The sequence below is a fragment of the Cupressus sempervirens genome, chromosome 11, assembly GCF_028749045.1.
Source record: "Cupressus sempervirens isolate cs-2001-9-10 chromosome 11, ASM2874904v1, whole genome shotgun sequence".
Classification (NCBI taxonomy): domain Eukaryota; kingdom Viridiplantae; phylum Streptophyta; class Pinopsida; order Cupressales; family Cupressaceae; genus Cupressus; species Cupressus sempervirens.
The window spans coordinates 276,470,938-276,486,754 of NC_143128.1; the positions used below are offsets into that span (position 1 = coordinate 276,470,938).

General features: G+C 36.5%; 1 protein-coding gene and 1 long non-coding RNA gene across 3 annotated transcripts in view; one reads left to right on the forward strand and one right to left on the reverse strand.

Annotated features, from left to right (window-relative positions):
* LOC149529185 (uncharacterized) overlaps positions 1–13,746 on the forward strand; it is a 45,941-nt gene extending 32,195 nt beyond the window's left edge. Inside the window, exon 5 of one of the 2 annotated variants that reach the window (XR_016358696.1) lies at positions 13,448–13,746. This is a non-coding gene — a long non-coding RNA (uncharacterized LOC149529185). The remainder of the gene's footprint in view (positions 1–13,447) is intronic. The other variant, XR_016358698.1, reaches the window with a different exon arrangement.
* LOC149529184 (uncharacterized) overlaps positions 1–15,817 on the reverse strand; it is a 184,279-nt gene that overhangs the window by 129,513 nt on the left and 38,949 nt on the right. The window lies entirely within an intron of this gene.

Genomic DNA, 15,817 nt, shown 5'->3' on the forward strand with positions numbered 1-15,817 from the left:
GTTTGGCTAGATGGGCTAAGTCGGGCACTTTCACTTGCAACACATACAACGGAGCAAGTGTGGTAGATTATGTAATTTGTTCGCAGAATTTGTATGAAAATATTGAAGAAGTTGCAATTGGAGAACACATTTGGGATCTCAAATCAGATCATAGACCGCTGTACGTAAATTTGTATTGGGCAAAGGATAGGCGGATTGGAGCAAAAACCCAAGGCCCTCAATGCCCCCCTTCTCAGGGCAGAATTTTGTTAACTTCAGAAAATAGTAACACTTTCAGAACTACTCTTAAGGAACTTTGTATGGGACACCCTATGTATAAACATGGTGTTAATAGTTATGATTTATCAAATTTGATTCATGAGGCTCTTTCAAAATGCAAGAGAGCAAAAAATAGAAAATCTGAAACTAATTGTTTTCCAGCCAATGCTTGGTTTGATAAGGAATGCAAGAGGGCTAGAAGAAACCTAAGGGAGTCAAATAAAACTAACCTTGACATTAAGGCCTACAAACAGATCTTAAAGAAGAAAAAAATTGATTTTATGTTCACAAGGAGAGAGGAGTTAATTTTCTTGGGCAGAAATAACCCCAAACGTTTTTGGAAAGAACTCCAACCAAGGAGAAAACAAACTGAAAATAATAATATTACTGCCACCCAATGGTTTGAATATGCTAAGAAACTTTATGAACAAGAGGGTGGAGTGGGACAGCCACCTTTGGTCAATGATGATACAAATCTTTTCACTGTGCAAGAGATAGAGGCACTTGTGCAAGAGTGCAACAAGTGGGGTATGAAAACTCTTGCACCGCACATCACTGAAATTTTCAACAAAATTTGCCAAGAAGGGTTTCCGAAAGATTGGACAATCAGCCTTGCAATACCACTTTTTAAGAGTGGTGATGTTAACAATCCCTCCAACTACAGGACTATAATGATCAATCCCCTCTTTGCTAAACTTTTTGGCAGCATGATAGAAACTAGGATCAGCAAATGGGCAGAAGAAAACCATAAATGTGCTAAAGGGCAAGCTGGTTTTAGGCCAAAGCACTCGATAGTGGATCACTGTGTCACTTTGAGACACATTATTGAAAAAGAATGGGAGAAAAAGGAAGAGGTATTTTGTTGCTTTGTCGACTTTAAAAAGGCTTTTGACACCATCCCGAGAGACAAGCTTTGGTTTAGGATGGAAGAATTGGGAATTCCTATGCATCTCAGAGCTGCTGTTCATAGGATGTACGAAGAGGTAAAAGTTAAAATCAGAATTTCAGATGGCATTTCAGAATGTTTTAGGAGCGATATCGGGGTCAAACAGGGCTGCCCTTTATCTCCTACTTTGTTTGGTTTATATATTGACAAACTGGAAGAGTGGTTAAACATGCAAAAGGGTGAAGGCATTCAGCTAGGTGAATTTGTTATAAAGTTGCTCCTATATGCGGACGATCTCATTTTAATTGCCAAATCTGCCTATGGTTTGCAAGATCATCTATCTTCTCTTGAGCGCTTTTGCGGAATGGTGGGGATGCAGGTCAATATTAGCAAGACTAAGGTTATGATTTTCTCTAATAATAAAAAACAACACCAACATAAATTTTATTACAATGGAAGTGTTCTTGAAGAAGTTGCGGAGTATAAATACCTTGGCATTGATTTCAACAAAAAACTAAGCTGGTCTAGCTGCAGGTATAAAAGGATATTAGGTGGGTGGAAGGCTTTTTATGCTCTTCAAAATAGGTACCGTGAAGCAAAGTTGTGGGATTAGAAAACTATTCAAACCTTGTTCGGTCTTCTTGTGCTGCCAGTTGTTCTTTACGGGTGTGAATTATGGGCCAGCAACACTACTATAGCACAATGGAAACAAATCGAAGGAATCCAAAAGCGCTTGATCACAAGCAAGTTTAAAATCAAAAGCACTGTTCCATATGATATCATGCTAAGTGAAATGGGGGCTGCTCCTATTGAGGCACTTGCTATGGTTCGCCTTCTAAGTTATCTAAAAAGAATCGAAAAAATGGAAGAGGATAGATGGCCTAAAGTGGTCTTTAGTGACACACTATGTCAGCGAAAAAGGACATGGATGCAACAAAACATCAAATGGATGAGTAAATGGAATATTCAATTCAATAATTGCCCCACAAATAATAAAGAAATAAAGCTCTTTGTCATGGAGAAATTCTACAAGAGAAATTGGAGAAGCGAGATTGGAAGGAAGAAATTATATTATATAAATGAGTTCAACCCCGCTTGTGATCAACTCCAAAAAGCATACATAGGAGCCAACATTTCTTGGAGGGCTAAAATTCTTATTGCTCAGCTGAGAACCAACTCTCACCAACTTCGTTGTGAGACCGGACGTTGGAAGAGGCCAAAGGAGGCTTGGGAAAAAAGAATTTGCAGATTCTGCAATTCTGGAAAAGTGGAAACTGAACAGCACTTTATTTTAGAATGTGAAGCCTACAAGAATACTAGAGATAAATTTGCGGACACTATATGTGACAGTTCTTGGCATAACTTATTCAACGAAGAGTACATTGAGCAATTGGGTGGACTCATCATCATCCTACAGAAGCAATGAACATTGTTACTTGAGTCTGCTTGAGTTGTCTTGCTGTCCCATAGGCTATTTTTTAGCCTCGTGGACGTTTAAATTTTATCTATCTTTATGTTCTGAATGTTATTTTGAGGAAGAAATCAGTTCAATATCCGTTTGGGATATTTCAGTGGTATTAGAGCTAAAAGTCCTGCCATCCTGTGAAGGGAAAAAAATTACAGAAGGGTTTTCTTTAGAGACAATTTGCAGAAAATATTTTGATGAAATATATTAATTCTAATATGAAGGTAAGCCTTCGCGATAACCTAAGCTTTGCGGAATTCATACTTGTAGTAATATAATTTTGGCATGAGAAGGCTGACGCTAAAATTTATTATCAAATGAGATCATAGTTTTGGCATACATTATTTAATTTGTCCTCTGGGGTGACCTTGGTTTTGAGCCAACAATTAAGTTTATTGTTTAGAGGCCATGAACTTTTATAAATTGTATAATTGCAGATGCTATTGGATATTATCGGGTAGTAGAGTAAAGGTTTTAAGGTGGATCCGATGAATATATAAGGAATATTGTGCCGTGAGTTTGTTTCTAAAGTTTATCTAATTAGGGATGCGATATTTTCTAATGTTTTGTGGTAATACTACCAGTGTTTGTTTAAAGGGATTTCGGTATAGTTATGGTCACAATATTTAAAGCCATACATTCATTTTGGCTGAGCAATTCGGAGTAAAATATTAACAAGGAAACATTTGACAATCCATCTATCGTGGGAGAAGATAGCTATTTGGATACTCTATAGTTTCTGCAGAGTCATCTAAGAACGGTTCATCTTCTCGTCTGTGCGGACTTCTTGTCTGTGTAGTCATAATTAATAGCATTTGAATAATTCATGCAAATGGAGTCCATTCATCTATGTATCAGCAATAAGTTGTTTAGGCAGGCTCAAGCAACCGGAGACGATTTCAACAACATGAGTTGGAATTCACATTTATTGATTGTGCCACTGGTCGACCTGAAGAACCAATTCAAACTTTCCCATTCCCATGAAGTTTCTTCCTTGGAAGACGATTGGGTCATTGCAAGGATACAAGAAGCCATTTGAAGTTTTTTGGAAACAGTACAATATAATTTCTCGCGGTTAGATTGCTTGGGGGTGTTAAACTGGACAGCAAAGAGGAACCGAATAACCAATGAAGTGTGGCAAGAATGATTTTGTTATGAGGAACTGTGAATTATAGAATATTTGATTACTGTTGGTGCTGAAAATATTTATTGAACTAAAGCATTAATAGTGGTTGGTAATTCATATATTGCCGAAAAAAGAATTGGGCAAATTAAACTTACACCAACATGCACACATAAATTATTTTTGCATGAATCTAGCATTACTCCTAGCAGGTTGTGCAATGTCATAATTCTCTAGAAGGTTGGTTGGTGTCATTACAAAACTTCTGGAAATGAGCGTTACATAGCATCGAATAGATTCCTGGGGGAAGACGTTACAAATAAGCATGAATTGACAGGCTTGAACTAAATTATTTTCTTTCTGGGTGCGATGAAAATGTAATGATAGTATCAAGCTACATTTCTTTGATTCAATTTTCCTGTGAGGGAGTATCTGATCCAATCTGGGAGTAGCGGCAAATGTGATGACTATTTCCTAACAGTGAATTAAAGAAAGGTTGTGGTCGATGTATTAACTTGATACTATATCAAAGGGGAATGTGTTTGGATCACAACTTCATATCTCGCAAAAAACGTTACTCCCCATTCCTATCTATGGAGTGAGATTTCTCTTGGTGTGAAGAAAGATTTGCTAAAGGGAATACCAATTCAAATACAACTGGCTATTAAGCGTTTTGTGTTGGGAGTTACAATCAGCGACAAATGAATTATTAAGTGTTATTGTGGCAGTGATCACAGTGAGACTCGCCAAGATTTGGTGCCTAGAAGAAATAATCGAGGCAGAAAAAGTTATTTGTCGTAACGACAATAGTATGAATTGGCATATTTGGGATAAAATGATAGTATCCAATCATTGCAATATTGGAAATATATAAAGACAACACCACATGATTAGACAATTAGGGGAAAATTAGTCATTGTGGGCACCTTCTTGAGTATTTATTGAACTTTTCATTTCTAGGTGTCGGGAATTATATTTTGGGTAGAGTTGTGCGTGAGTGCCATCATAGGAAGTTATATTTGCAAGCTAATAGTTTTCTAAGTACACTCTATGCAAGGGAAAGTATTAGATAAAATAATTAGCTAGGTTTTATAGAATTGTGGTCAATAGTAGAGGATTGTTATCGAAGACCTTGGTGAACAGACAATGCATGAGAAAGGATATTGCTGGTAGATGTTGGAGTTGAGGTTGGAACAACTTGCAATTTACAAAGATAAGGAATTAAACATGAATATTGAGAGTTTTAGGTTCAAGCAAAAGCACAGGTAATTGGAGCAGTCATGGAAAGTCTGAAAAATCAAGTGTTTTCTTCATGCCTTTAATGGTAAACAGCTGAGCTTGCAGAAAGAAAAACTATTGGGTTGGCTATACATACTTGGGTTGCAACTAGAACACATGGAATCGTCAAATGATGTTCTCTCCAAATTGGAAGAGATAGAAACTTATTTGACCAATGCAGAGCAGGCAGATGGTAGACTCTTAAATTGGGCGTTACAACCTTCAATGGTGACCTTGGTCCAACCCAGGTTTATGGAGCATCCAGATAAATGGGTTAACCTTGTGGTTGCTTCTTTTCTCAATAAGATTATACAAATAACATCTACTACAACATAAAATGATGTGGTGTTGAAGAAAGTTTTGCAGCTGATAATGAAGAACTTGAAGGATTTACAAGTTAAAGGAATTCCTATAAGGTAAGAACAGAATTGCTCGACATGTGAGGCCACTAGCACACCCGATCCAGTTTGTCAGAATTGTAATGACGAAGAAGAGGCTAAAGAAATTTAGACCAACGCAAGGGAAAATGTAGATAACATGATTTCAGCTGTGGATAAGGAACATACAAGTTTTTAAGTTCATGATTTGGAGGTTAGCTTTGACAAACATGTGGATGAGGCCGGCTGTACTCAAGGTAACAACACGTTAGAGTCCTTGTATGATGAACCAGATGTTCCTTATACACATGATATTAACTTCCATGAACAATCCAAGATGACACTAAAGATGATGAGTGGTATCAACATGATAATAATGAGATGCATGTCTTAAAGAACTAGCTGAAAGTTAATGAAGACATAGTTGTGGGATCTTTGATACATTATGACACCACTCACAAGTTGGTTGAGGATCTCTACCGGAAGGCTCAAAGGGAGGTGGAAGGAGAGTGGCTTGTTACGAATTTGCAGGTCGTAAAAACAGCTTTTGAAACTATGAAATCAGATTAATTGTGTTTGCTGTCCAATAGGGATTATATTCTTAAGATTGGTGAAATATCTAGTGATCAATCGAATAAAGAAAGGAACGAGATTATGGACCTCAAAAGAGAGCTTGAGTATACTCATGAGGCATTAGATGATGCTCAGATTTCTCTTCAGGAAGAAAAAAATCAGATTAGGATCATGAATCACTCTCGGGAACATGAGGGTAAAGAGAGGCAGGAGTTTTTCCAAGAAGTAATTGATGAACTTGATAGCATTTAGCAGACGGATGACTTGGATAGCTGCCCCAAACGATCAAGTGCCAAAACTTCATATCACATTCAGCTTGTAGACAACCCTTTGTTTGAAGTAGATGCTGATTGGACTTTCGATAATCCCCTTTTTGTGATAAACGAGGGAACTCCTTTTGATTGCCATGAAGAGGAAGATTCTGATTTCAGGATATGGAATCTTGGTACGGTTCCTAGTAGTGAATCTTGGTCACAGGATGCGAGTAGTGATTTGACTATTGTCGCTTGTCATTGGATCAATCCAAATATGATTTCCTATTTCACCCCATACAGGAGTTGGATGGATTTCCTACATTAGCCATTGGATAGATCTTGGTGGAGTATTGATGAGAGTTATGTTTCAATCACAAGGAACAGTTTTTCAGCTTCACTCTTATTCATAGTACCTATGTACCCGGAGGTTCTCCAGATTGATGACGACAGTATGGTATTTGATATGCCCATGGTGTTATTTTCAGTTTTTGAGCAGCTTATTTCTTACATCATCAATTTAGGTTGGGTCGTCACCATCTATTGGGCTATGCATAGCTTACTAATATATTTCTACCTCACCATATCAGCTGGTTATGACAACAATGTTTGGGATCCAGGTGTTGATTGTATGTATCTATGGCTTGTTGAGGACTTTTTTGTAGTTCTACTTAGTTTGAGGCTGGGTGAGATGATGATCAAAGTTGTACAGTTTACAGGTGCAACGTTATTTCATAGATTTATATGTGATCTAGGGATCCAGTTGACAGATGGATGGCAAAGTGACACCTTGCTTCGTAGTATGGCCGAATTTGTTTTTAGATTGGGCTACAGAGCTACCTGTAGATTCATATGGGACCCTAGTACTAATTACTCGAGGACAAACAATTTCAAGGAGGGGAGATTTGTAATGTCCCCTTTTTGGGATATTAGAAAAGTTAAAGACATTTATATAATATTAAAATTGACTTGGAGAGCGTGGACTCAAATTATAAAAGGTCAATTTAATATTATAAAGTGGGCTAAAAAGGACAAGGAGAGATAAGACGAAAATCCAGGAAGGGAGTTGAAGAGTCACAGTTGTGAGGATAAAAGGAGAAGAGACTCATTCATTTGGTATGCTTGGTTTTATGATTTAGATTCCAGTTCTCTCTTGCAAGAGTTATTCGAAAAGCTTCAGCTTTCAACCAATGTGAGGACGTAGCCCCTTGTGCTGGCAGAGAGTGGATGCAAACCCATCGTCCGTGGAGACGTCATTTCAAGTGTCTCGTACGCACTTATAGGTTCTTCTCTTAGTGTTCCAATCTGACTGTAAAATGGTGTTTAAGATTGGATTTTGATTGCTGGTTATTATATTGTTGTTGTATAATGCAATAACATGTTTTAAGGAATTTTATGAGAGTTGACTATTTGTTTATAATGCATTTCCATATGCTTGAATCTTGAATACTATACTGAGAAAAAACAGGTTAATAACTATTTGAGAATCTACTGGTTTCTATAGTGATGTTCCATAATACATGTTGCCTATATTTAAGTTTTGAATATCAGTTTTGCGGAAACAACTAGTAAAATATCTTAATAGATATTTTCCGAGGGCTTATATTGCTGGTTTCTATAATGCAATGTCATATGTTAATGTTCTGAATGTTATTTTGAGGAAGAAATCAGTTCAATATCCGTTTGGGATATATCAAACATCCAAAAGGAATACTTCCCTCCAAAGAATAGACAAAGATCAAATGAAACGGTGTTCAGCTGTTCCAAACGTAATCAAGAAAGAGTCGATGGTTGTAATAGAAAGCTCTCTGCCAAAATTAATCGGAGAATATCATAAGTCACTTCCATCAATAGGAGCAATCGGACGTGCATTCTCAACTATGAAACTTCTTGACATTCATGCAAAAGGTACAAGCATAGATCGCAATGCTCATATTTGTTTTCAAGATCAAGCAATTCTTGAGAGTACAAGGATCTCTTTTCGACATGATGCTACTACAACTCAAATGTCCAGACATCATAACAAATCTGACATAAACAATATCGAAGCTACTATACCAAAACTCTTTCCTAAGACTACACATGGAATAATAGATACATCACACAAGACCAAAGATAGAATGCCTTTAGAAAACAAAGAAAGAAGGTAGTGACAAAAAAGTGAAAGCGAAGAGATTCTTCATCCTTTCGAACCAGAAATAATAAACATTTAAAAACGATAAAACTAAACATGATCGTGGAAAATACGACGACTCTTTCTGCCGACCAATATATAGAACATGATAACAAAACAACTCCAATCACAAACCTCATACGCATATGATGAAGACAATAGACAATATGGATTGCCTAGAAAAGACGAACTTCAAGATGGTGAGACAAAGAAAATACTGCAAGAACAAACATAAAATAATAATTTGCCTTCACTCAACCAATGAAAGGTAGGCTTTCATCACCACTAAAGATGCACAATAAACTTTCCAACTAAGCATGCATGGACCAAAAGGAAAAATGTAGAGAGTAGCAAGGGAACCAATCTTACCAAAGAATCGAAAGCCCCAAGATATGTTGTGATTCAACACTCTATTCTCTTAGCAGAAAAACCTCAAGCACAACTACACAGATAAAGCTTCTCTAGATGCCCAACAAACACAAGAGATGAAAATATCCAAAGAAAAGGGGATGACCACCTTAACAACCAGACATAGTGAAAGAAAAATACCACCCAGCTATTCCATTATCCTATGATTTGGGGTTACTGTAGATGTTGGTTTTCCAGATCTGATAGCCAGCTGCCTATAAATGATTTGTGTTGACCGATTTGTCTCTACAATCACACTCCTGTCAAGCATTCATGATGCTCACATTTGAGCTCTGCCACAAAGTTCACCCATGCTAGACTTCTATTGCACAAGAATTCCAAGTGATGATAAAAACTACTCCATCTTTGCATTCCCGTGGCAAAAGAGTGGCCTTTAGTTACAATAAAGAAGTTTCTGTGATAATGACAGAGAGAACGTCATAGCTGGTATCATCTTTCTCACCATTCTGAGCAAGCAAGCGAACACAAGGGCCACAATACTGAAAAACAACACATCCCTAGGCTTCTTTACATCGTTCATGTATTCCTTCATTGTTATTAACTAGGCTTTGATACCTTGTTAATGTTTTAACCCAAATACTAGATAAAAACCAACAAATAAGAGTAAAAACAATACACAAAAGACTCAAATATTTATCCTGGGAAAACCTTTCCACTTGAAGAGAAAAACCCAGCCACACTCGCAAAATATCTTTCATTGATCATAAAATATTCAAGTACATGGCTTTCCACTTGATGATTTACAATATACCAAGCAATCACTTATATAGATTGCATAAGACTATTCAACTTTCACACAAATGTCTCTCTGAGTCCCAAAAATAAGACCCTTCATATTTTCCCATATTTAACACTTCACATTTCCATATGCATGCCTTTTTGCATGACATATGACACATGTCTTTTAGCATAATATTAACTTAAATATAATCACAAACATCTCTTTCAGCTGAAGATGACCATAACGATCATAACAAACATATTTCTATCTCATAAAATCAGAGATGAAGATCTCTGTTGCAGCTACAAACTTCAACACTACGCACTTCATGATTTGATGTATGATGGATAACCAAGTAAAAAATTTGAAATAAACCTTGAAAATATTCATTTTTTGGGAACTATGGTTTCTTATGTATATCAGCTTTAATATGAATCATAGTAGTAGAACAGTTTTGGTCTTCTGACTAAATTTGGGATTAAAAACCAGCATCTGGGTACTAATGCATCTTGTTTATCACATGTATATGTTTGATTGTGATGAAAGCCTTTTTCAAGGTCACCTCTAGGAATGCATTACTAGATCTAATTGAGCACAAAGTGAAGGGGATATTATCCAGTCTTATCAACTGATTTGTTATTGTTATCTCCCAAATCTGAACCCTGAAAAATTGCCTTAAGTCCTAAAACTTGCAGCGATTTTGAAGAAACATGGGATCAGCCAAAAGTTGTGGGTAACTTGTAACTTGACTGAACCTCCGGATTCTAGGCCGGTTCCTATATGATGTATCTGATACCTTACTTGCTTTAATGGAAAAAATAAACTTTCAGAGGAAAAGGGGAGAAAAATAGCCTAAACACGGAAAACTTAAAGAACTAAGGTGATACACCAAGATGATGACACAAATCACTGCTATACCTTAGACACAATGAAAGCTTTGATAAGACAATCACAAGAAACCCTTTTTTGAAGATCTGCTAATTCATATCAATAATTTAAGAGAAGGTTTATAACTTGAAAATATACGAAAGGAAAATTGATTCACAATCGAATATATCAATAACGAAAACACAACTCAAAACTTATGAACAGCTATTTCGAATAAAGAAGATACAAGATAAGACATCATTCAGACAGGTCTATTATGAAAAACACAATTTGAATAATATCAATCACCTCCACGCATACAACTTAATCTGTTAACTCCAAATTTGGTCCCAAGGAAAACTTTTATTTCGATCAAAGGCCTCAAAAACAGTACATCTGCATATGGATCAGAAAAACCCCGACAAAAAATGCTAAGGATGGGAATCACATAAGCACTTCTTCCCCCCATCTGAACCTCCCCCTCCAAAATAAGAGGAGTATAAATCATGAATACACTGTCTCCAAACAGGAAAAGCTCCCTCGAAATAATGAGTTAACTCATTATTAAAAACCACTAAAACTCCAAAAAAAAATGCTCAAAATACCCCAAACTGAGGTTCCACCATACATGCATGAGAAAAACTAGAAAAGCTCCCCAAACTGCCAAAAATCACTCCATAATGCACTCTGAAGTCTTCAGTCTGAACTGGGCGTCTAAAAATATCAACTGCAGCTGCCCCCTTTTAGCTTGCCTTGACTCTAGACTTTATTATTTTTAATTGCATGAATGTTTATTATTTTTAATAATTGATTTATAAGACTATCAATTATAAAAATAATAATTACAATCCCTTTTGTATGTTTATGCAATTAAAAATAATAATATAAGTCAAGAATAAATCTAAAATATCACAATACAAAGTGCCTTTCCTTATACACTTTTAATTCATCATTTATTATTTTAATCACATGAGTTTTATTATTAAATAATTGAATTGCATAAAATCAATTATAAAATAATAATTCCACTTGAAGCATGCGCAATTAAAATAATAAACTAAGAATTACAAAGGTTGAGTAAGATAAATAAAACAATGTTTTAAACAAAACATCTTCACCGCTTAACCTTCGGACCCGAAATGCTTATCAAATACGATTATGGATTTGATAAAAAGGAACAAGGTCTTCATTTTTGTTATTTCGAATGCAAGAGCTTGTGATAGGAAGCAAAACCCGCGGCTGGGTTAAAAATGAAACCCTAGCCGCCATGGAGTTCATTTCCTATGCTTTTCTCTGTTGCTCAGACGCCATTTTGGTGCATTACGCTGCTGTATTCGGCCTTTACTGGTGAATGTGCTTCTTTGGCTTCTATTCTGGCGTATCTGTGACTTTCCAGCATGAAAGTGTATGGTTTTAAAGAAAGCCGACTGGTATTTTGAGCATGTTTTTTTTTTTAGCTGAACCCGTATTTCTTCTTAATTTGTCTCTCCTTTAGCTGAGTCTTTAAAGTTCCTTTACTTCCTTTGCTGTTAGCATGGCTGAAGATACACATTTGGTATGAAAAATAAAGGGGCTTTTCTGTAGCCATGGTTTTATTTGGCACTTAAAAGCTGAAAGTAAGTTTCTCTTCTCTTTTTGTTCTTAGCTCGTTTCATGGATAAGCATAAATATAAAAATGAACTACAGCTGTCTTAAAATCCTTCTTGTTGCTATATATAAAAATATTTGCAAAACCTGTAGCTGGGTTTTATCCTTTTCCTCCTCATCTCCTTGTGGAAATTTCCTTGCTTCATGGGTATCTAAGAAAAATGATTCCAGTTGTTCATCTTTTCTTTCTTTTTCTGTATCTGGGCACCATTTACTAAGTTTTGAAAAGGATTTATCAAGCTAAAAGATACAATACCTATACATCATTTTACCAAGTCGGGTTGTAGCTATACCTTCTCCATCCGGGTTCTAAAACTTACAAAAATATTCAAACCTACCTCAGATTTGTGGTTTATAATGAGTTTCCCGCTTGTTTTGTCCTTTTAAGCATTTTCCCACCTTCTGTTTCTGTTGTAGGCTATCAAGTATATAGATGCTATACCTCTCTCAAACCTGTGTTATATTTTGAAAAGATTTTCTACTGTGATTGAAATATCCATGAATTCCCCCTTTGTTTTCCTCAGCTTCATATGACATTTCATTAAGCCATTTGCAAGAAACCTGTATGTGACTGTGATACTCCATTTGCTTTAACTCTGTATTGGTGCTTGAACAAAATTAATGAGAGTTTTCTTTCAGCTGTCACACCAGATTTTCTCTATCAGTCCCTACTTTCATTGCTGAAAGTTGCCTGCTGTGCATGAAAAACAGACACCGTATCTTCTTGCCAAAAAATATATTGAGGTACTGCATTGATTATATTGATTATATTGCTTAACCTGTTTTCGCTTTACTGAAAGGAAAGATTCATACTAGAGTTGATGTTTTGCCTCTTTGCTGTGTATGAAATCCTACGTCACAAAAGATTTTAGTAAAATCTTTGAACATTGCTTGCATCAATAGCACGTTTCTATAACATCCGTTCCTTCTCCTTTTTACACCACATATCATACTTCTTAAAATTCAGACCTCTACTAGCTACCTGCTCTGATCCTTATCTGATAATGATATTTGATTTGCTCACTCTGCTCTCTTTTAGTTGTTTATGCATTTCTTGATATGCTTTTATTGCTTTTACACTTGCTTTAAGTAAAAGGTTTCAGACTAAGGCTAGTTTGTCCCTTTGATACTTATATTTTTCTGCTATTAATTTGCATATCAATCTCTATCTGCTACACCTGTCTTGTTTTCACCAGCTCTTAATAAGTAAAAGGTTTCAAAACAAAGATGAATTGTCCCTTTAATACTTTAATTTTTTCCAATTGATCTCTCTAATTGCTGATGTATGCCTGTATTTTACTGAGATGAATAGCATGTAGGATGATGAAAGTGAGATGAAGTGAGCTATCAGTATTGCTTAGATCCATTGGATCTAACCTATTCTCTTTTGTGGATGCAGGGATTGGAAGCACGGAAAGGGCGAAGTCCAGAACAACAAGAAGGTGGATGCGGATGGATGCCACTTCACCAGTCATTACAGGCAATGACTGGTGCTCATGACCTTTTTCTCCTCTTACTCTTCTTTCATGTTACTGATTTCAATAGAGTATAGGTGTATATTAGCACGTAGGGACTACTCTCACAGTCAAATGTGTGGGAGAAAATTACTTTCAGCATTTAAATTCTTTTCATGATTTGCTCTATTACGCAAATACTGAATATTATTTCAGAATGAATATAATATCTTACTTTAATGCATACTTCTGAATTTTACTTTGAAAATAAGTAGCATGTGTCTTCCTTCATCTGAGCACGTGTAAAAAATGAATAACATTTTGGCGACCTTTGCTGACTGTTTGCCTGCTAGACACATTGATCAGTTGCCTTTGACATCCATTGGGCATTTAGAGTCTGAAAAATGAATTCCTTGGACCTAAACCAGACCTAAGATGACCTTCTAAAGTTGCTGATATGGGTTGGGATGTATGCAAATGAGTCTAATGATAACTGACAGGTTATTATTAGACTCATTTTTATGCATGATCAGACTGTAGCATCAACTTTAGAAGTTGAATACATAGTTATCCATCCCAATCATGCATAAAAATGTGTGAATTGGATGGGTGCAGGTGATTAGTATACGTGTGTGTGTGTGTATGGTTATGGCTGCCAGGTATGTATGAAAGTGAAACTGAAAATGACTTAGAAAATGCAGCCCTAGGCGTATGCATATGCATGCGTATACTAACCTACATGTATGTGTTCAATCCATGCATTAGTGTGCATGATTGAGGTGGGTGAGTATGATATGAAACGACCAAACCAGCAACTTGACACCCCTAAAACCTAAGGAACAAAAAAGGAAACTACTCTAGGAAAGGAAACAAAAACCGACATGTGCTTGGACAGCACTTTAGGGAAAACTTTAAACTAATATGCAGATGCATTTATTGAAAGCATGAAACCTAACCTAGAAAACAAACAGAAATAGAATCATACCTCAAAGCAAGCCTTGAGGTGAATCCCGTTAACAGGAATCGGTAGAACATCTCCTTGAATAGTGGCAAGCTGGAAAGCATTGTGCTTCTTGCATTCAACAATCTGAAAAGGGCCCTCCCAAAAGTGATCAAACTTAGCACGCTGCCCTGGTCTTGCCTTAAGTACATCCCACTCAAGCACCATATCTCCTTCTTTGAAATGACGATCTTTTGCCTTTTTATCAAATGTTCTCTTCACCTGTAGCTGCTGGTATTCCATTTCCTGCAGTGCCTTGCTCCTTTTCTCCTCTAACTCCATTAATTTGGCAAACCTTAGCTTAAGAGGATCCTGTTCTTCAAACAATATCAGCTGATCAGCAAGCTGTAACGCAGGAAATTCAGTAGTAACAGGTAACTTGGCCTCTTTCCCGTATACTAGAATGTAAGGAGATGTTCCAATAATTCGTTTAGGAGTAATCCTATCAAACCATAAGGCAGATTTCAACTTTGCATGCCAATTTCTTTTATTCTCCTCTAACGCTCTTTTAATAATCCTTAAAAGGTTCTTATTTGTACTTTCAGCCAAACCATTACCTTAAGGGTAATAGTTTGATGAGGTATTCAGATATATACCTTTCTTTAGCGCCCATTCAGACACTCTTGCTCCCACAAAGGCTAATGCGTTATCAGAAATGATTGAATCAGGAACACCAAACCTTGTGGTCAACTCATCATAAAAATTAAGTACAGCTGATTCATTTGCCTCTCTTAACGCTACTGCTTTAGTCCATCTTGTAAAATAATCCGTAGCTATGAGAATCCACTTGTGACCTGAACTAGAGTTTGGATTAATTGGGCCTATGAAATCAATACCCCACTTCATGAATGGCTGCTCAACCAAAATCGGTTTCAAGGGTAAGGCTGCCAGCCTTTCCTTGCCAGCAAACAATGCACATTTTTGACATTTTCTTGACCAGCTATGGGCATCTTTGAACAGATCAGGCCAATAGAATCCTGCCCTCAACACTTTATAAGTTGTCGTCTTTGGGGAAAAGTGACCCCCTTCATCATGAAACTGTTCCAGGATCTTGCTGGTCTGATCAGCACTTATACAACGTAATAACATACCACTATGGTCTTTTCTAAACAAAACATCATGAACCAAGACATAAGGAATTGATTGAAGTCTGAAATACCTGCGTTTCGCTCTATCCAACCTCAAAGGACACTCCCCTGTTTGCAGAAAATGTGTCATTTCAGTCAACCAACAGTCCGATTGATTACCTTCAACCTAATTATTATCAACCAGCAACAGATTTTGGTGGATTTCTACCTCTTGAAAGCTGTTTTCT